Source organism: Mastigoproctus giganteus, unplaced genomic scaffold (assembly GCF_048544385.1).
Source record: "Mastigoproctus giganteus isolate SK-2022 unplaced genomic scaffold, ASM4854438v1 scaffold_16, whole genome shotgun sequence".
NCBI lineage: Eukaryota > Metazoa > Arthropoda > Arachnida > Uropygi > Thelyphonidae > Mastigoproctus > Mastigoproctus giganteus.
In genome coordinates, this window is record NW_028328293.1 from 2,661,223 (window position 1) to 2,684,147 (window position 22,925).

A 22,925-nucleotide genomic window follows, 5' to 3' on the forward strand; every position below is an offset into this window, starting at 1 on the left:
AGACGGCGCTGTTCATCAGTTCGTGAGAGGGAAAATTTCTGGTTTACTCATTCAAGCAGTAGTCGCCGCACGAAGAGCATGCATCGATATATGGACTGTGAGCTGGCAGACTAATCCATGCACCTAATCCATGCACTAATCCATGACTAATCCATGCACCTAGTGTATGGATTAGCAGAGGGCATTGGATGAGCCGCTCAACAAATTTATGGAGAACACTTCCCAGACAGACATGTACCGGACCACCGTTTGTTTGCGCGTGTGCATCAAAATTTGTGCAATTATGGGTCATTTAGAGGTAACAGGAGTAGTGCAGGCAGACCACATTCGACACGAACTACTGCCATGGAAGAAAGTGTGTTGAATGCCGTCCAGAATAATCCTATTACCAGCACACGTGCCATTGCCTCTGCCTTAGGAGTGTCTCATTGCAGTGTACAGTGTGTCTGGCACAACGATTCCTTACACCCCTTTCATCTCCAAAGGGTTCAGTTATTGCTCCCCCAAGATCATCCTGCACGTGTGGCTTTTGTGCAGTGGTTTCTTCAAGAAAGTGTTCAAGACTTGAATTTTCCAGCCTATGTTTTCGTCATGGATGAGACTTATTTCACTCGGGAAGGCTTATTCAATCAGCACAATGCTCATGTGTGGGCTCACGGCAACCCACACGGTGTGCACCCCCATGCGGCACAACATCGCTTCGCAATAAATGTGTGGGCAGGTATGGTCGGTGACTGCTTAGTCGGCCCATACCTGTTACCATCCCACATGAACTCCGTAAATATCGGATCTTTCTTGAACAAGTTCTACCAGGGTTATTTGACGATGTTCCAGCAAATGTGAGACGCAACATTTGGTTGTGTTGTGTTGTTTGGTTTTTAGGAGCATTAGCAACTAAGGCCATATTGCTCCGGGATATGCGGTGGTCATTCCCTGACCTTTCCGCATCCTCCATATTTGGTGGTGACGGGCTCGAACCCCGGTCTAATCAAAAAGCGTGTGCTATGCACTGCTGTTCCTTCCCACCTGGCTACGGAGTCGCCACAACATTTTGTTTCAACATGACGGGCGTCTGCCCATTATGGAAGGTATTCGTGACCATTTGAACAGGCGTTTTGGGCGTCGATGGATTGGCCGTGGTGGACCCGTTGCCTGGCCCCCACGCTCACCTGATTTATCGAGCCTTGATTTCTTTCTGTGGGGGGGCCCTCAAATCTATTGTGTATGAATAGCCTGTGGAGACGGAAATGGATCTCGTGGCGAAACTCGTCTGCACTGCTGCTACTGTCAAAGAAACTCCAGGTGTGTTCGACCGTGTCTGCCAATCCATGCTGCATCGGTGTCACGCATGCATCGCGTCTCATGGTGGAACTTTCGAGCATCTGTTGTAACATCATGAAATGCATCCATCTCTTACTCCATTGTTAATATTATGTCAAATAAATGTGTGCCACTAATTACTGTCTTGTGTCATTTCTGCTTCTTGTGCCTCTGCTACTACTTTCCCGTGACGTTTCCGGTTATGGGTTCCTATGCAATTCACATTCCTTTAGATGTTACCTACCTCCCCTAAACATTTGTACCAATATTTTTGAGACATCCTGTATAAAGGTCCGGAAGCTGCATTTTAAGGATGTGAATCTGTTGAAAAAGATACACTGAACTGAAACAAGTTGCAGTTCTATGTATCTTTTCCAGTTGTTGCAGTTTTATGTATCTTTTCCAGTTGTTACAGTTTTATGTATACATAGAACTGCAAGAGTTCATCAAGGACACAAGAGGGTACTCTAACCATTAAAGAGTTCAGTTCAACAGATTGAAACACTTGGAAACTAGGCTCCTATGTTTAAGGCTTTAAATGGATTGAGTATACTAAATGTTGATGGCATCCTTACTCTTTTCTCAGCCAACACACAAAAGGGGGGGGGGGGAGAAACATACACTTAAATTGAAAAAGGATGGATGCAGGATAGATGTGTTAAAGTTTGCTTTCACTTTTTTAAAATTTGTATTTACGATTTATTGTAAACTCTACTGAATTGGTTGTTGTGCCAGAGTACAAACAGGAAAGATAAGAGGTGTTAAAAAACATTAAAACATTAAATAACATAAGACATTAGAGAACAAAACAAGATGACATTAAATGATAGAGTACCATTAATTTACAATTAACATTAAGGTGACAAGAACTGGCATTAAACAAATTACGTTACAAAGATGCTGTACCATGAGATTTAGAACATTAAATAAACAAAATGACATATACGATTTACAGTAGTGACTATTGTCCTCACAGCTCATGGGAGAGAGCAGCAAGAGCAGTGTCAGGCTCATTTCCCGTTATGCTCACTAGTTAATTCATGGTGGTCTCCAAGTGGTGATGAAGGGTATGCTTGTCTTCGAATGTGAAGAAAGAAGGCTTTTCCTTGTGCACACTGTCTGGACCAATGTAGAGTATTCCTTACTGGAAGCAACTGGGGCAATTTCACTTCCATCTAGATGGTTGTAATGGGTTGCAACGCTTTGTCAAGAGATGGTGGCACCATGTCCACTGGGGTCGCCATTCCCTGTTTTAGTTAAGGGGTTTGGTGATTGGCAGATGCAGCTGACAGTTTGCGGTCTATGGGTGTGTATGTGAGGCAAGGTATCCCACGTCTATATTATCGGTTGGCGGAAAATTTCTGAAGGTTGGCATTGATGTCCTGGATCCATCCGAGCATCTGGTATGGTAGGAAATGATCTGATAAGTGCAGGCGTGAATGAAGAGGGCAGATAGTTGGGATGGCTCTGAGCTGGGCAGGTGGAATCCTCTAGCCACAGAGATCCCAGAATGAAGGAGACTGGACCAGACTGGTCAACATCTTTACTGTGCTTACCAGTCTTTTTTCATCAATGAGAGAAGGCAGCCTGGGGATGCCTCTCAGGGCCTGGGCCAATTCAGAAAATGGGGTGGTAACCTGTGCTTGTAGGTTACCCATTTGAGGAGCCAATATTCTGCTTCCCAGATAGGTTTTCTGATCGTAGGTGCTGCTGATGTCCAGATTTCAGCTGCATAAAGAAGCAGGAAGTATATAATGGTCCTGACATATTCTGTTGCTGAAACCCATTCTGAGATGTAATGCAGGTATTTCGCTCCCCATTTCAGATGTACCGCACGACTGATGAGTTTGTCAATGTGCTTGTTGAATCTGAGTTTTGTGTCAAAGACAATCCCCAAATCTAAATGATATGGAACAGTTGGGATGGACACTCCACTGAAGTTGGGCGAGATAGTTGTTGTTTCTTTCTTCAGGGAGTAGAGTATGCACTTAGACTTTGTTGGGTTAATGTTAAGGCTAAATTGTTTAAGGTAGCTCGCTAGTGCGAAGAGCACACTATTAATTTCCTCTGTAATCCTAGAGGGGTCTGTGTTCGCTTGGATGGTGGTCAGTATTTTTAAATCATCCACGTAAGACGATACATCTGGTCTCTGGCTTATGAAAGGGGAGATAATAGCAGTAAAAAGGAGACCACAGGCGACTCCTCACCCTTGTGGTACTTCTGTAGATATTTTCTCGGTAGAGGGTTTTTTTGAATGATGAAGTATAATAGTACGGTTAAGGAGTGATGAGAGGAAGTGAAATGCATCCCCACCTATGGAGTAGTGGTCTTCAAGCAGTTGTAGGTCAGGTACCTAAACAGCATCAAAAGCTACTTCAATGTTGAGGTTATGAGGAGTTCTTTTCTGTCAAATGCTATAAGGATGCTGTGGGTGGTGGTAAGGAAATCAGTAATGGTGAACCTATTTGGTAATGAAGAATGAATTTGTGGTGGTGCATCTGGAAGTATGTGAGTTATTAGAGGGATTGGAAGAAGGGCCCTTTCTAGTAGTCTCGGGACACATGAGGAATTGGAGATGGGTCTGAAAAATGCTTCTCCAATGATGACGTTCTTATTTTTGGGTGGGGCCTTATCAGATATACATTCCATTGATGGGGGAAGATGCATCTAGTCATTGTTTACTCTAATCCTCCAAATTATATCTAAGTATTATTTTCTGCCTTTTCTCACTCAGTTTTTATTAGAATAAAAGATCTTGGCTTATTGCTTTCAATTACAAGAGGAAGGTGTGGTAAGCAGCTTTCTTATAAGTTGTCCATCACAGTGCCTTGAGTTTGATTATAACTGATACAGTTATGTCCCTTTATCCATATGTTTTCAGAATGCACAGAATTGTGTGAATAACTTGGACACTTTAATTGACATTTAATCAGCTCATAAATATAATTATATAAAAATTGTCGCAACTCAGATTGGAGAGGTCCCAATGTCTTACAAATACATTTGGGGGGACAAAGAATCATAACTACGGCGCAGATTTCTATAGGGATATACAAATTTGTATAAAATTATGCATGAATATTTGTATACAGATTATCCATCCTGATAAATTACTATGATGTGCTATCCATATACTTGGACTATAGCAGAGCATTTGACTGGCTCACATGGGAGGTTGCCATACAAGATGGAGTCTTTGGGATCAAAGGCCAGATCCTGAGATGGATTGAGGATGGATGAAGAATATAACAGCTGTTATAAATGTCCATTCTTCAGGCCAGGGTTACATGCATGATCCCTCAGGGATTGGTGCTAGGATCACTAATTTCTGATCTTGAATAAAGGGTATGATTTTGAAATTTACATATGATATAAAAGGTTAGAAGGGTGATTAACAATAAAGTTGAACCCCAGAATGGTTTGAGCTTAGTGGACGGTCTGAGAAATGGCAATTATAATGCTGCAAATGTAAGGAACTTCGGAAATAATAACCAGAAAGTAACGTACACACTGGGTGGAGCAGATCGAATGTCATAAACGAAGAAAAAGCAATCATTGTTTTTACAGTCAGACATGAAGGTTGGCATGCAGTGTAAGCAGATAACCAGGGAGGTGTTTTATCAATGATTTACCACACTTTTGCATCTAAGGCAGAGGTTCCAAAAGTATGGGGAATTTCTGCCCTAAAGTGCACATATTCACCTGGGGGGGGGGGGGAAGAGGCAATTTGGTTCTTCTAAGGGAGCACATGTAGTTTTTATGAAGTACGTTTTTAACAAAATATGGACAAACAATTCCACTAATCCAGAAGAATGGTTTGAAGTATATTTTTATTTCAATTTTTGAGATTAAATCTACTATAGTATATATTAATTTATAAAACATATATACTCATAACTAAATATGTCATATCTGCTTATGTGCACTTATTCTGAAAGGGGAGTGAAATTGATGAAATATAGTCGAAGCTTAGTTAACCCTCTCCCAGAGGAATAAGAAAAATGGTCATTATACCAAAAGGTCATTGTATAAATAGTTCATAATATCACCAGAAAAAAAAAAAAAAAAACTACATACAAGTTCTAATTCTTCATGCAGCTGGCAATTACTTTTTTCATCAATCCCATCCCATGCTGAAACACAAACAATCCTGTACTTATTCTTTGCTGAAAATCCAGTTATTTACATTACAAAAGTAACAATCACCATTGTGGTGTTTTGGCTCTCTCTATATCATGAATATGGAAAATGGCATTGACTTTTCCCTTTTGTTCAAGCAGTCATATAATCCATTTGAACAAGCAGCACAAATAACATGGTGCCATGCTTTATTCTGGCCACCTAAAGGAAAGCAAAAATATAAGTGGACATTTTACAAATTTCTGTCGTGGCTGTGTGTACACCATTGTGATTTAGTAAGAAAAGAGCTGCACATAGAGCAGTATGTGTTTGGAATGATGATTACACTTTTGAGGCATGACAATGAATATGTTTCAACAATTCACCAGATCTCATCTGAAACAATTTATAATGAAATAATTAAATTATAATATGACAAGGATTAGATATATTTGAACAATTACATAAATATGAATATATGAACAATAATAATAAATTAATAAGCATATTAATGTAGGTTGGCTGGATAGATGTGCATGTAGTATAGTCAGTCTCATCACATTCATGTAATCTGTTTCATCTCAAAAACTTGCTAGATGAAAGCCGAAATTAGATTTGGAATCGGCATCCAAAGAACTATCTAGCACAGACATTTTTTCCTGATGAAAAATATTTATTGATCTGTGTATTCTGATAAAGTTTAATGGGAAAACTAAATCTGTACTTTCTGGCAGTGGGAACACTTATGACAAAATGAACAGAGACTACATATAGACAAAGTTTTTTTTTTTTTTAGCTAGTGCAGCAAAAGCCTGCTTCCTTACATTTTATAGACTATACTAATACTAACTCTGATTATCATTTTTTACCCTTGAAATCAAAAAATAAAATGGCTTTGACAGAAAGCTATACCATTCTATAGACAAATACCATAGACAAAATTAAATAAGAATAATAAATTATTTAATTAATAATTAAATATATGAAATTATCAATATATTATATTAGTAGTGAAAAATGACATTAGGAAGCAAACTTATACAGCATCAGCCAAAAAAATAATAATAATAAATAAATAAATACCCACCTCAAATGTCCATCCATTCTAGTAAATTTTATCAATTCTTCCTTAAATTCATTCAAACTACCCACCTCCAAAACACAATCAAAGAAAGTTTGTTCCCAGAGTCAATCACTGGCTGAAGCAAATTTTCACATATCTATCCTACAGAAATCCTTTCACGATTTAAGCTTATGTTCCTTTATGTAATGTCCTTATGTATGTTCCCTTATGTATTCCAAGAAAGAGTAGGGATATCACTAGCATTTAGTTTACTCGATCCATTTAAAGCAGGGGTTCTTAACCTTCTTAGTTCCACGGACCCCTTTGCCAGTCAGGTGAATGCCACGGACCCCTTCTCAGAATAATGTTTTTAAATGCATAAAATAAAATTACAAAAAAACTAGTTTAATGAAATACAAAATTTAAAAAAAAAAACATTATACAGTAATATATATGTTTCTTTCTTAACACATTGAATAATAATACAATACATTTAAAATAGGAAAGTTGAAGTTAAATTTTATTTTTTAAGGACATATCAGTGTGAAGACTTGTTGTTTATCTTGAATAAGAACATTAAACTGTGGTGTGGTATTTGACAAGGCAACACGCATGTCATGTTGGACATCTACTCGATTTCGATTTTTTGTTTTACAAGTGCTGAAAATCCCGATTTGCACAGATATATTGTTGCAAATGGTATCAAAGCTTCCATAGCTCACTTTACAAGACGAGGATAGGCTTCTCTCAGGGAACGCCAGAATTCTCCAAGGTTTTTTGAGGTAAACTCCAATTGTAATAAGTTTTTTGACCTAAGATCAATGAGTTCATCTTTGGATAAGTCAACATCTTCCATACAGTTTATATCAGAAAGAAAAGGATTTCGGATCCACGGTTCAATTTTCATGCCATCAAGATAGAAATAACTTTTAAAAGAGTTCAGTAATGTTTCCAAGTGTTCGCAGATATCTGTTTTCAAAAAAATTGAGAGAGAAGTTTGCATTTCTAACTACATCTTCGTAAAGCACTTCCTGCTTGTTTGTTGTTTGTTATTTGGTTTTTAGGAGCATTAGCAACTAAGGCCATATTGCTCCGGGATATGCGGTGGTCATTCTCTGACCTTTCCGCATCCTCCGTATTTGGTGGTGACGGGCTCGAACCCCGGTCTAATCAAGAAGCGTGTGCTACGCACTGCTGCTCCTTCCCACCTGGCTACGGAGGCGGCTGCACTTCCTGCAACAGTGGAAAGTTTGCAAGAATGTCAGTCTCTACTCTCTTCTTCCATATTGGTAACTTAGCCAAGAAAGCTTGTAATATTTCAGTTGCATTCATAATGGTGATTTCATGACCCTGAATGGAAAGATTTATCTCATTCATATGGTGAAAAATATCTGCCAGGTAAGCCAACCCATAGATAAAATCCTTCCTTTCAAAATGTTCCAAGAGGGGGTTTTCTCTTTCTTCCAGAAAAAGTGAAACTTCTGCCCTTAGTTCGAACAAGAGCTTCAAGACTTGTCCTCTTGAAAGCCAGCGTACTTCTGTGTGGTAGAGAAGCACTTCATATTCTGCTTCCATTTCTTGACAAACAAAAATACGATGATTCAGACAACTTCTTTTGATAAAGTTGATAACTTTTATAGCTACTGGAAGAGTCTTTGTTGCCAGTGCATGTCTGTGTAAAAAGCAATGAGTGACAACGACTTAAGGAGCTTCTTTTTTCACTAAAGTAGCAAAACCAGATGTATTACCAAGCATCGCAGGAGCTCCATCAGTGCAAAGAGAATGAAGTTTTCCATTCCATTCAAAGTTTCGTTTGTAAAAAAAACTTTTTACCATTTCGAAAACGTCGATGGCCTTTGTAGTTTCCGAAAGAGACTCACAAAATAAGAATTCTTCTTTGATGGCATCAGCATGCACATAGCGAACAAAAACAAGGAGCTGGCTACATTGAGAAATGTCTGTAGTTTCATCCAATTGCACACTGAAGGGGAATGGCGAGGCTGCCATTTCCTCGATGACCTGCTTCAAAATATTAAAAGACATCAACTATTCTAGAATGTATTACATCATTTGACAAGGGAACAGCTTCCAGTTTTTTTCTCTGTTCCAGTCCACAGACCAGTTTGACCATTTCCAGTGCACATGGCTTTACTAAAGTCTCTCCAATCGTGTGGGGCTTCTTTTGCTTGGCAATCCAGTAAGCAACTTTATAGGATGCTTCAAGAAAAGGTTTTCGTGAAATGGCAAATCCAAGTTTTTGAAGTGTCCCTGCTTTTTCGAATTGAGATTTTTTCGCACGAAAAAAACCAGCATCTTTAGATGCATTTTCAGCATGGACAGACTTGAGATGGTCTTTCAGTTTTGCTGGCTTCATAGTTCCGTTCGCAAGAATTTTTCCACACAAAAAACACTGCGGTATTTGAGTCCCATCAAGTTCATTAATGCAAGTGAAACCAAATAATACATAGTTTTCATCATACTTCCTTTTCTTCGACATTTCAACTTAAATTTGGTCTGTAACAAATGTTAAATAATTAATGCAATATTAGCAACTAAGAAAGACATATACGAAGACTGTATGCATCGATAGACACACGGCAGGTGTGCATACACGCCTGTAGCACTGCAGGGGCCTCCACCGTTGGACCGGTATACATGCACATAACAGCGAAAAGGTTAAATTACATACTTCAACTGTTATCTAAACCGTAGGACGTGTTTGAACATACCTGGTTTACACTCGTAGCCATCATGTCTATTTGTGTTAAAAGTGGCCTACTAGGCGCTGATTTGCCGGATAGTTTGCCAACTATGTCGCACAATAGTCTGTCCACGGCAGGACTACAATCAAGTGCGATCTAGCGGCAGGTCTAATAACTGCTGTAATTTCAAAGTAACGATGAGTGTAAGCGATTTTTCGAGATATGCAATAACTATAATATGATATGAAAATATCTGTTATTTCTATTGGTGACTACAGATACAGCTAATACAATTGTAATTTATTACATACATTCATAAGTGAAGGAAATTAATGAGTTGATTTTTTTTCCCCATCCAAGCTCACGGACCGCCTGAAATCCCTCCACGGACCCCCAAGGGGTCCATGGACCCCTGGTTAAGAAACCCTGAGTTAAAGCCTTAAACATGTCAATCAGGTCTCCTCACAGGTGCCTAGTTTCTAAAATATGCAATTGCAGAACTGGTCTTTCATGGTAAGAGTACCCTTTTTTTTATGTTTATGTCCTTAAATAATTTGGTTGCTCTTCTCTATACCCATTCCAAGAGAACTACATACTTCTTAACATGAGGCTTCCATACCTGTATGCAATACTTTTCTTAACACTATCTCTTGTAGGAGAAAGGGGCTTCTCAAGAAGCCTGAATGGTCTTCCATAAATACTACGGAAAAAATGTGCACAAAATCTGGCAAAACCACTACTTCACATAATAAATCTATTCTTCTCAAGTGGTATATGGCCAGTGCCCTTGAACAGGATTTCATCTCCCCTCTACACAAGAAAGGATCCTGCACTAGTAGCTAATTACAAACCGGTCTACTTATTGAATTCATTATCAAAAATTGTTTAACCTATGGTAATGAGATAACTTTTCAACTTTACAAAACTGAACTTTTCGGATCATTAATATAAATCTTCAAAGGATGCGCCTCTTGCTTGGACATGATAACATTCATATCACAAATAAAAACAGCAATTGATGAAGGGCTACGTGACTCAATATTCTTAGACCCAACAAAAGTCTTTGACACTATAATACCCAGGAGACTATTAGACAAGCTGTATTTTTATGGACTTGGAGGCAATGCACACAAATGAACTGTCAATTATCTAGAAAGTAGATCCCTGACTGTTTATATAAGAAGAGCCTCAAAAAAATTCAAACTGGAAGTGAGAGTACAACTTGATATATATCCTTTTACAAATAATAGAAGGTCCCAAAATCAACATAACTATTTTTGTTGATAACATTACAATATACACTACTATAAGAAGAAACAACATACTGTATTCTCTTGAATGAAGCATTCTCTTCAATTCTCTTGAATGAAGCAAGTCACAGAATGGTTTCACAAAAAAATGTCTGATAGCCAGCCAATGATGAAAAATGTGTCCTAATAAGTTTTGCTGATATTCACAAGAAAAACATTTTTAATTTTTCTTAGACAATCAATAAAAAAAAATTAAAAAAAGAATAAGAAAGAATCTTCACAACACTGATATCTTCCTGCTACTTTATAAAATATACGTTAGGACTGATGCTTCCAAGGTCTGGTCATTAGTCTGCTCACCAAACAGAAATTAAGAACATTAAAAAAAAAAATGAGCTTTACATTATTTGTGCTATCAAAGAGGTCTTCTATATGATTAAAAATCCTATATTGATTGGTAGGAAAATTGCAAATTGGAGACATTACATTGCAGAAGAAATAAAGCTGATATCATATTTTTCAACAAGTTATTAAATGGCAAAAGAAATAGTGCATCTGTATTTTGTCAGCTGTTTGCATTTAGCCAGTAAAATCAAAGTGTTACAGCAAAATTTCAAACTTGTCACTAGCACCTCACAGACACCACATGGGAATAGTAGTTGCCTAGAAGAAAGGTAGATGCTTTTGCTCACCTGGCATCTATTAAATGCCAACCAAAAATGTAATGTCCCATGTCTCATTTTTCATAGTACATTAAAATTATTATTATTATTAGCCATATGGTGCAAGGAAGCCTAAGGCCTATGCTGCACCAGCCAAAAAAAAAAAAAAAAATTTCTGAATTACCCCGAGAGAGAGAGAGAGAGAGAAGTAGAAGGGAATCACGAAGAAAGAGAAGAATGATGATATCCAGCTGGGGACCCTGGGTGTGCCAAGCCAATACTCACCAGATGTGAGCCCCTGGGGGCATTAAAATAGAAAATACAGTATAACTAGTCACAGAATATTGGTTGGGAAAGGAACACAGGAAGATTTGACTTTATTTCCATATTTAAAAAAAAAAAAGTTTTTTTTTTAATTTGGCAACTGTTAAGATGCTATGCTAGCAGTTCAATGTTACTTTAGGTGTGTAATAAAGGATGCATGTCAAAATTTATTACTCAGACATTTCATTAACTAAAGAAAATCTCCGTGCACTTTTTAAACTGCCTTTCAACCAACATATTAAAATTCTCAGTTTAAAATAAAATAAAAATATTTTTTAAATAAATTTTTTTTGAAGATAATTTGTGATTTTAGTTTGAAAGGTCTCCTTATATAAGCACACTCACCCCATACAAAATTTCTAGATACACCACCATTAACATCAATAGTGTGAGCATCCTAATCTGCTCTGTTCGCAAGCTAATGATGTACAATCCCATTTTCTAACACATATATACAACACACTGTAGTAATAAAAAATCACTAACCTCCATTTTTCGAGCACTTAAATAATTTTTTTTTTAAAATTAAATGTTTCAACCACTAACATTAATAATGTGAAATGTAATAGAGTAAATGTTTGAAAATTTTCCCAGTGGAAGAGTGGTCAAAATTTCATATAGACTACATATAACGAATACAGCAGTAAAAATAATGTGCAAGTAACATTGTTTCACATTCCAACTTATGCTATCAATATATTATTATCATATGTTTAAGATGTGAAACATCTTCTCATCTAAAGAACTTTGTTACTCTTGACGAGACTTAATTGAAGTTTATAAAGCTCTAAAAAGTGATTGAAATGATGAGAGCAAAACTTTTACAGGTATGATTCTAGAAGTAGGGGCCATAAATTTAAGTTATTGGGGCTTTTAGACAGGGAGTTGTAAATTCTACTGGAATAAGGTTGCCTCTATGGATAGTTGAGGCTGACAGCTTTGAGAAATTTAAAGGTCAGGTGTATAGGTACCTACAAGAGGACGGAGTCAAATAGACAGTTTATTTTATTTCATTATTTATTATTATTTTTAATTAATTAATTGATTTTTAATTTTGCCGCACTAGCCAACTCATGCCACCTGGGCTTTCTTTGTGCTATATAATTAATACTAAAGTAAGGCAAGCTATTTTGAACTTCATGTAGGAATGCTTTCTGTTATTACAATATTAAACTGCTCTCCCCCCATCTATACCACTCGACTGCAACTCATAATTAATGATATAATCCAAGTGGAGTTTGGTTATAGTAACCCCAGAAAAAACTTGTTAAAGTAATCCAGGTAGAGACACTAGTTAAAGTAACCCAACCAAAGACTGGTTAAATAACTTGTGAGCATCAACAGCATAAGCATCCTGATTTCCTTAGTTAACAACACTGACATAATTGCTATTTCTTCACACATAAATTCAGCATTATAGTAGTAAAAAGTCCTTCTCCTCCATTTTTCAAGTGGAAGAATGATCTTAATCAAAATTTCAGGCTACATATAATGAATGTAGTAGCAAAGATATCATGCAATTAAAACAGTTTCTGATTCCAATATTATGCAATTATCATATGTTCAAGATCTGAAACAAGCTCTGTCTAAAGCTTCAAGCTAGGCTGAAGTTCCCTGAACAATTAATTGGTTAAATTAATTCAAATTTTGATTAAATGAAGTGATTCAGTGAGTCATAATCCTTCACATAATAGTTGTAAAAAAGTGTTAAAAAATAAAATTTTCTTTAGTGGTGTAAACTGCTCTGCAAATTGCACAACAGAGAGAGGGTTAGAGATACAGTTCAAAGATGCTTCAACAAAACAGATGACTTACTCAGATCTAGTGGAGAAATTGCAGTTAATTCTTTAATTGCGGAAAAGAATTAACTACCTAGTCTACCTTTAATCGTCAGCCAACCTTGACAATGTTATTCCTTCAATTCTATTTATGAATACCAGCAGACATAAACGTCGGACAAAGGGGGCCATTCCATTATTTTTATATGGATGAATTTACTTTAAATTCATCAAATTTATTTACAATGCTCCTACCTAACTATGATACTGGTTTCCTATTTTATCTTTAAAAGCTAGATATGGAGAAAGACTAGTAAAATCCTAACTATCCGCGATCACTCTTCATAGTGTATACTCGATTTAATTATAATCAACAAAATTCCCATCTGCGATAATACATTTATGTCGAGCAAAGAATATCCTGCATAATATTCTTTCTTTTTCCTTTCTGAAATTATGGACATTGTTCAGCATAATACATAGGCTGAAAGCAGTTTTTTTGGTTTTAATTCGCGTCGACTTGCCCTAGCAACTAACATACACTCTTAAATATGTTGTACATTTCTAAACAATTTCTCTGGATATCTCAAATTATAAGGAGAATTGCTTAATTATTTATAATGCAGAGTCAAGTCAAGCAATTTAAAGTTCAGTCCCCTTGAATGTAAATAATGATATGAAACGATCCGACTCACCACTTCATTAAATTAGTAAAACGAGTAACGAAAAGAAAAAATTATGTTACTAACCAGAAGGAAATCAAAACACAAGACTGATCCATAAAAATTCACTCAATGTTTGCGAATTTTATCTACATACACAATAGCATACTCTTATTTAAACCACTGCATCATAATATCATAATCCACAAACTACCTTAAGAAAATTAACTCATACAATTGAACCGGTGACACCACACAGGAAATATTGCGTCTTAGCGCCCTCAGAGGCAAATATGCTCGACAACTTTTTTAAAGAAATGATGATGAAAGTTTTGACATTATTATTATTATTATCAGTATGGTGCAAGGAAGCCTGAAGCTTATGCTGCACCAGCTAAAAAAAAATTCCCGAGTTACCTTGAGAGAGAGAGAGAGAGAGAGAGAGAGAGAGAGAAGTAGAAAGGAATCACCAACAAAGAGAAGAATGATGATATCCAGCTCAGGACCCTGGGTGTGCCAAGCCCATACTCACCAGATGAGAGCCCCGACATAGGGGTTACAGCGGCCATATGTGCCTTCCAAGTAATTACAGTAAACCCTCGATTTAACGAACTAATAGGAGAGAAGGGATGTCCGTTAAATCGAATGTAACCTGGGAGGGAGCATTTTTTATTGGTTCTTAAGGTAAAAAAAAAAAAAGCTGTAATACAATATACAGTACTGTACAAAGGGTACTAGGAAAGTTTTGCAATACAGCTTTGTTTATTTAATTTTTTCAAAGTAATTTCCTCTACATTCAATACACCTCTCCATCCTCCGAAACCAATCTTTAAACCAGTTCTGCCAAGTTTCACTAGGGAGTAAAGCACACTCGTTGTCCCAAGCCCGTAGAAGGTCCTCATCACTGGAAAACCGCCTCCCTTTTAGCTTCATTTTCGCATGCGGGAACAGTGCAAAGTCGCAGGGAGCAAGGTCTGGACTGTAGGGAGAGTGCTCGAGAAGTTTCAGTCCTGTCGTGGTCAAATATTCGGTGCAGGCTTTGGCGCGGTGAGCTGGAGCATAGCGTGATGGAGGTACCAGGTGTCCATTCTTGACTTTGGCCGCAGGTTCTTCATAGATCCAATGACTTTAGGCCGGCATTGTTCAGTATACCACTTAGCTGTGACTCTCTTCTGCGTGTCCAAAACGACACGTTCCACAATTCCACTCGATTTGAAAAATACAGTTATCATTTTCTTCTTTACAGATCGGGATTTTCTGACAATTACGGGTGTGTCGTCATCATCAAAGACCCAAACTTTGTTTTGAGCCTTGGTCGGCAGATCGTAATAGTACAGCCAAGTCTCGTCACCTGTCACGATATTGTTCACATACCGAGATTGTCCCTTATCAAACTTTTTTAACATCTCCCGGCACCAAGTCACACGTCGTGACATCTGCTCTTCAGTCAGTTGATGCGGCACCCAGAGAGAACAAAGTTTCTTCACGTGCAAATGATCTTGCAGAATCGAACGAATTGCTGGTGCATTTAGGCCCAAAGTATCCTCTATCTGTTGGTAGGTCACTCGCCTGTTTTCGTCAAGCATTTTCCTCACAGCAGTAACGTTTTCCTCCGTAACTGACGTTCGTGGCCTTCCCGGCCTCTCAGAATCCTCCAGAGTGAAATTTCCCCTTTGGAATTCTCTATACCACCTGAATATCGTTGTACGATGTGGACAATCATCATCTAGTGCAAGAGTCATTTCTTCTAAGCACTGGTCTATGGATAAACCACGCACGAAATTATACCGCAAAACTGTCCTTATCTCATTTCGTGACCACGATGCCATCGCAAGCACTTTACACTCTCACTACTAATGAATAACTGAACCCATCGACTTGGCGCGGCGGCTACTATGCACGTATGAACATGTCTCAACATGCAGCAACAAGCAGCTTCCTGTGATTCATTGTTGCGTCATATTGCAAAACTTTCCTAGTACCCTTTGTACAATATAAAATTATGTTGCAATTTGGCCTTTGATTTACGGATATCAGAAACAGTTTGTTTTTTTTACGCCGTAAATTTCACAAACACATGCTACTGAGATGCCTTGTTCTAATTTCTCAATTAGCTCTAATTTCTGTGCACATTTAAGGTCATGTGCTTTCTTTTAACACCTCTATCACTTGATGACATCCATTTTAAATTGTAAGGATTGCAAAATTATTTAATAAATAAAGTCACAATTCAGAAATCACAGAAACACTCTGTATAAAACCTGACCACACGATAGCTTGAGGCAGACTGGGACCGAAACAAAGCGAGTTGGTAGACCTGCAGTTTAGTGACCGGAGTCACCGCCTACCCTTATTTGTTATCTGTAATTTGGGAAAACGGCTATTTGAACACGTTTTCAGAAAGAATAAAAATAATTTCCTGCCTACAATTTCCTGAATTTGATTATAAAATAAAAGTAGGTAATTATCAAAACAATAATGGAAATAGGTAATTATTGTTAATTTTTAATTAATACTGAAATAACACTGAAGTTTTGTATAACCTAAAAATAATAATATGATGGAGATTAATATGAACATAACTGTATTATTATTTGTCCGTCAATTAAATCCGAAATCCGTTATATCGGGGTCCGTTAAACGAGGGTTTGCTAATATAAAAGTTTTAATTTTATAACTTTTTAAATGAATATGCTGCACACGGGTCACAGGTATCTTCCTTAGGAAGGAGAAAAAGCCAACGAGGTTTGATTCGTTCCCTAAGATGTGCTTCATTGTTATGAGTTCCTCTAAACCAGTGGTTCTTAAACTGCGGGAAAAAAGATTCTGGGGGTCGCAGCAAACATTGATAATTGTGATTAAATAAAATATTTCTTATAGAACTATTGCAATTATTATGCAACAGCGGTTCTTAAACTGAGGGTCCGGGTCGCAAAAAAGAATCTAGAGTCACTAATAATTTCGTCTTATGAAAAGGGGTCACGGATAAAGAAAGTGTAAGAACCTGTGCTAAAAAGTACTGAGTAACAGAAATATTTCTAGCCTTTCTTGCTCGGCAGATGCCCGACTTTTTTTTACAACTAGGGAAATATAATGGATACATTTTTTTTCATGATAAAATTTTAATATTGCGAATAAAAAATAACAAAAATATTTCCCATATTACAAATAACAAATTATCACAAAATATTCCAGAATATAAAAACAAATATTACATAAAAAACAAACTGTTCTAGAAAAGGTACACAAAAAATCACAGATTACATGAAAAAAATATTGCACAAATATTCAAGAAAATGTTCTTTTAAAAATTGCCATATGAAATTTACTTCTTTATTAATATTGACATAACGATCCGGATCAAATTGAAGCAATGGTTTTCCATTTAGATGTATGGTCATCATAATCTGCAAGGTGTTCAATTTTCATTTTTAATTTTCATTTATTCATTCATTCACACGATATTATTCATCACGCTGAAAGCTCGCTCAGTTTCAGCACTGCTAATCGCAATGGTTTCAAAGATATTTCTGGCTTTCTTAATTGTAAAGGGAATTTTACTCGATTTTAAAGATAACTGTCTTCGATAAAATCACTAAAATCATTAATTTTTATTTCATATTTTATCAAAAAACAAATTTCTTATTCGGTTTTCACAGTCTTGCCACCGAGACGAAAGTTCTTTTAAATTCCACGATTTCCGGTAAAAAAAAAAACGAAAAAAACGATGCCACGATTTCCGGTAGAATATGTTTAAAATTTCTTTCAATGGTATGATTATTTTCTTTATTTAATTTAAAATCACGCTGTTGCATTAATAACTTATCCTTTAAGGATAAAAACAATGCATTTAATAACTTGTCACGAGATAATTTTACTGTTCTTACTTTCGGATTTTGATTCCTTCAAATTCTTTCACTTCAACATGCTCTCAATTTTAGCTTCATATTTTCCTTCAGAATTTTTCAAATTAGCAATAGCATTGATAGTTCGAATAATTAATTTATCTGCTTTTGCCATAATGAATCTGTAAAGCTTCTGAAATGTAAGAGAGCTCCTGCAGGATGTCGATAATTAGTGCTAAATGGTTAAGCAATTCAAGATTTAAAAGTCGCTTTAACAATCCCAAATAAAAATAAAATTTCTGTTTATACTTTAAGGCGACCACACGGTCAGAGGAGTTCACAAGGTAGAGAGAATACAAGAAACAGTACCGTATTCAGCAGTCACGATGCTTGAACCCGGGTCACTCAAGACACGTATATTTATGCACTCGCGCGCCTGACCACTGGGTTACGGCGGCATCTGATCCAAAATGTTTGCACAATGCAGGATAATTCCCTTAACCCGCAATTACCATTCGACCAGTTGGAGAAACAGATTCGACCTGGTCATATTACCATAATATGACCAGTTGGAGAAACAGATAAGAACTCTTGAGGTATGTGTAAGAGTTACTTTGACCAATATTATCAGAGAAACGTGTGTCAGTATTACCCACATCCTCCCCCCTAACTAGCAGTTTCCCTGAACCTTTAAGGTATCCTCAATAATACTGGCAAAAACTTTTGCACCACCTTTGTTTAAGTGTATCCCGTCTCTACAAAACAAATTCCTTCTACCTACAAGTGTGGGCAAGCTGATAGAAATTTCCCCCCAAGAGCCTTGTAGAGAGTCCTTCAAGTCTTGAGTTAATCCACAAGACTTAACATACAGGGTGATTCACTGCCAGTGCGACAAACTTGCAGGAGGTGTAGGGGGCACAAAGACGAAGCGGAATCGCATAGCATTGCAGGGTCCGAAATGCCTTCATCATGCGACAGAGAACGTTGAACGGGAGGTCGCGTGAACAGCGATCCCGCTGGAAGTCAGCATTTGCGAACCGGTTCCGGAGGCAGTAGGATGGACGAGTATTCAGACGTTGAACTTGCCGACATGCACCTCGCGTATGGAGCCGCGGACTGTAACGGGCGCGCCGCTCTGCGTTTATACCAGGAACATGTCCCGCACAGGCGTGCTCCTCATCATACGATTTTCGCACGTGTGCACAGAAGGTTACGTGAGACTGGTTGTTTCACGAGAGGTACCATGAATCGAGAGCGAACGACGAGGACACCAGACAATGAGGAGAATGTTCTACGTCTTGCAGAAGGCAATCCGAGTACGAGTACTCCAGCGATAGGCCAACGATTGGGTATTTCCCAATCCACTGTATGAAGGATACTGTCAACAAACAAATGAGTTCCTACCATCTGCAACGCGTCCAATCATTGGAGCTTGTGGATTATCCACTCCGGAGGACTTTTGCTATTTGGTTTCTTCAACAGAAACGGTTCGCAAATGCTGACTTCCAGCGGGATCGCTGTTCACGCGACCTCCCGTTCAACGTCCTCTACTGCATGACGAAGGCATTTCGGACCCTGCAATGCTATGTGATTCCGATTCGTCTTTGGGCCCCCTACACCTACTGCAAGTTTGTTGCACTGGTAGTGAATCACCCTATATAATCCCTCCTATTGTGTCTGGGCAGAATTGCAGACACATAGACAGTGTGGCCTAGCTCGCGGCATTTCTTCAGCATGGTCCTGTATTTTTCTAACAAATCGTCACATCGCGTATGTTTAATGTCATTAGTCCCCACATGAAAAATAATATTCTCTTTATCCCCCTTAAAATCTGACAATCTGTTGGTGACATCGTTAATAGTTACACCCAGCAGACATACCCTGGTTCTACCCAACTTTCCTTATTACAAAAATTATTCCCCATTTCCCTGACAATAGAGTCTCCTAATAAAACAAAGTCCTTTTGAACCAGAGTAGTGTGCGCTTGGTTTTTCTGTTTTGAGGCACGAATCGGGAATGCATTACTTGGTAGATTGCTAGAGTCTTGAATCCCTGACGAGATCCCAGATTTTTTCAGTGACTCAAATTGTTCCATCAGTGCACCAAATTGTAATTTAGCATTAGCATTAGCATTAGTAGAGGCATTTGATGCAAGAAAGCAAGCTTATGCAGCATCAGCCAAAAAAATAAAAAATAATAAAATAAAATAAATAAATAAATAAATAAAAATAATAAAATAAATAAATAAATAAAAAATAACCACTTCCACTTCACCCCTCTGTTCGTTCGAAATACCTGTCCAGCTGAGCCTTAAACTTATTTAGGCTATCAACTTCCACGACAAGGGATGGAAGTCTGTTCCACCAACCAACCACCCGCTGGCTAAAGGCAAATTTCCGCACGTCTATCCTACATCTGTCTTTCCTCAATTTGAATTTATGCCCTCTCAGGTGATTATTCTGAGCGAGAGGAAGAATCCCATCAGCATTGAGCATGCTCAAACCATTCAAGGCTTTATGCACCTCTATCAGATCACCTCGCTGGTGCCTAGTCTCCAGACACTGTAATTTGCAAAACTTAAACCTTTCTTCGTAAGAGCACCCCTTTGTTCCATTCACTAATCTTGTTGCCCTTCTCTGTACTCGTTCCAGCAGCTCTACATCCTTCTTGAAATGAGGCCTCCAGACCTGTATACAGTACTCTAGGTGTGGCCTGACTATTGCCTTATATAAGGGAATAATCACCTCCTTATCCCTGCTAGAAAAATTCCTATATATCATTGACAATACACCATGAGCTACTCTTGCAGCCCGTCTGCACTGCTCAGAGAACTTCATATCTGCCTGCACACAACCCCCAGGTCCCTTTCATTCTCTACCACTGTCAGTGTAGTACCACAGAGTTGATACGTTGCTCTGGGGTTGCTGTTTCCCATGTGTAGCACTTTACATTTGTCAATGTTAAACTTCATTTGCCACCTCCAGCTCATCTGCTCAACCTTTCCAGATCCTGTTGCAGCAGCATAGTGTCAGTAGTGTCCTTGACAACCCTGCCTACCTTTGTATCGTCTGCAAACTTCGACATTAAGCTTGATATACCATCATCAATATCATTTATAAATACAGAAAACAATAATGGACCCAACACTGAGCCCTGAGGGACTCCACTAATAGCATTAGTCCACGACGAGCAGTGTCCATTGATTACCACTCTCTGTCTTCTCCCCCTCAGCCACCCCTTTATCCACAGCAGCAATTTTCCTCCAATGTCACACTGCTCCAATTTGTGCAGCAGTCTTCCATGTGCAACAGTATCAAAAGCCTTTCTAAGATCCAAGTATATAATATCAAAGTTATTCCCTGCCTCCAGTTCCTTTGTGACTGCATCATAGTATCCAATCAAATTGGTCAGGCAAGACTTCCCCTTAACAAAACCATGCTGTGTCCGAGCTATAACTGAAGTCTTGTCTAAATGATCCTGCAGTGCTTCTTTAACCAGTGCCTCCATTAATTTTCCTGGAACAGAAGTTAAACTCACAGGTCTATAATTACTTGTGTCAGCCTTTGATCCTCCTTTGTGAATTGGGGTCACATTTGCACATCTCCAGTCTGTTTGTAGCTCCCCTGAGTCCAAGGAAGCTCTCATAATTATGGCTAAGGGTCTGCTTACTTCCTCTGCTGCCTCCTTTAATATAACTGGATAGATCCCATCCACCCCGGGTGCCTTTCTTGTGTTTATCTTCAACAATTTCTCCTCCACTTTTTAAGATCGGTGCACTCCTTACATCGATCACAAAGAAAAGAATACTCAGGTGAGCTATGATTAGTCTCCAGGTCGACCTTGGAAAACATTCCACAGGTTCCGCAACGTATTAAATCATGACTCACACGTAAATCGCATCGGCTATTTCCCTGGAGTCACGATACCATGTGACGTGTTAAGGCAGATCTTGTAATTGCCATTATAAAATTAGCTAAATATCAATGAAAATTAACTTTAAAAAAATGATATCTATAATATTATAACAATCAAACTTTTACAGTAAAACCTATAACAAAATAATCCAACAATATACTAAATAAATCGAATATTTAAAAGCAGTAATCCAATCCACTAAACTGAAGAACCCTGACGAAGCGTGTCCGCTCATCTCGAATGAAAACACTCGAATTTGGCTTGGATTTATCGAAAACTTAATGAAGTATCACTTCAACTTCAAGAGGAATTAATTACGGTGATAGACTGTAAATGCGTATTAAAAGCTTTCACTGAAAAACTGGATATATTTGAAAGCAATTTAATGGGAAAACAATTTCATGGTATGCAAGAGTTAGCTAAAACCAATAAATCTCTCACCGAGAATGATCTTAAGAATTATTCAGATCATTTGTCTTCTTTAAAAGATAAAATGAATTTTCAGATTTATTTTCTTTTGCAGTGAAGCCACAGATGTTAGATCCAATTGGATGCGATTCCAGGTCTGCTAGTGAAGAAAAATCAAGTAGAATTCAATGAATTAAAATGTAACGAAGAATGCAGATATAAATTTGAAAAAGGTGGAATGGCTGAGTTGTGGGGATCAAAAATAACTCAACTTCTTTATCCAACAATGTGGTCTGATATGGCCAATGTACTTCTTTGCTTTCCAACATCTTATTTGGATGAAAGTGGTTTTAGTTCAGTAAATAAAATATTATCAAAGGAAAGAAACAAAATTGATATATATTCAAGAGGAGACATTAGAATTAAACTTACTAACATCATACTGAACATTGAACCTTTAGCTAAGAAGCATCAGGCTCAGGGGTCCCATTGAATAAAATGAGTAAGTATAAAATATTTTCTTGTTTAAAATTTCATGGGGGGGGGGGATTTGTCTAAAAAAGCCCTTTAGGGGGCGATAAATAAAAAAAGGTTGAGAAACACTGATTTAGATCGATTTCTTTGAATGATAGACTTACAGTAGCGTTTTAACTAGCGGAAAGCTTTCCGTCCACATTTCTTCTTTAGCCTTGGGAATATCCCCCCCCCCCAAATGTCTGTGCCATCTGCCATTTGCTAATGAGTCAAGATTGTTGGGCCCAACAATAAATAACCAGAAGAAATATAAGGAGATATACACCGAAAGGACAGAATTCACGGGATACCTGGTTCCTGGGTAATCCGACGCTGTCTCCTCACTCGCTAGTGGACGAACCCA

The 22,925-nt window shown here is 37.8% G+C and overlaps 1 protein-coding gene across 3 annotated transcripts in view; it reads right to left on the bottom strand.

Moving 5' to 3' along the window:
• The window catches only part of aPKC (protein kinase C iota type), a 424,352-nt gene extending 410,277 nt beyond the window's left edge, over positions 1 to 14,075 (bottom strand). For all 3 annotated transcript variants that reach the window (XM_090389406.1, XM_090389407.1, XM_090389405.1), the window contains exon 1: positions 13,968 to 14,075. The gene's annotated coding sequence lies outside the window, so the exon portion shown is untranslated. The remainder of the gene's footprint in view (positions 1 to 13,967) is intronic.
• Positions 14,076 to 22,925: the final 8,850 nt, after the last annotated feature.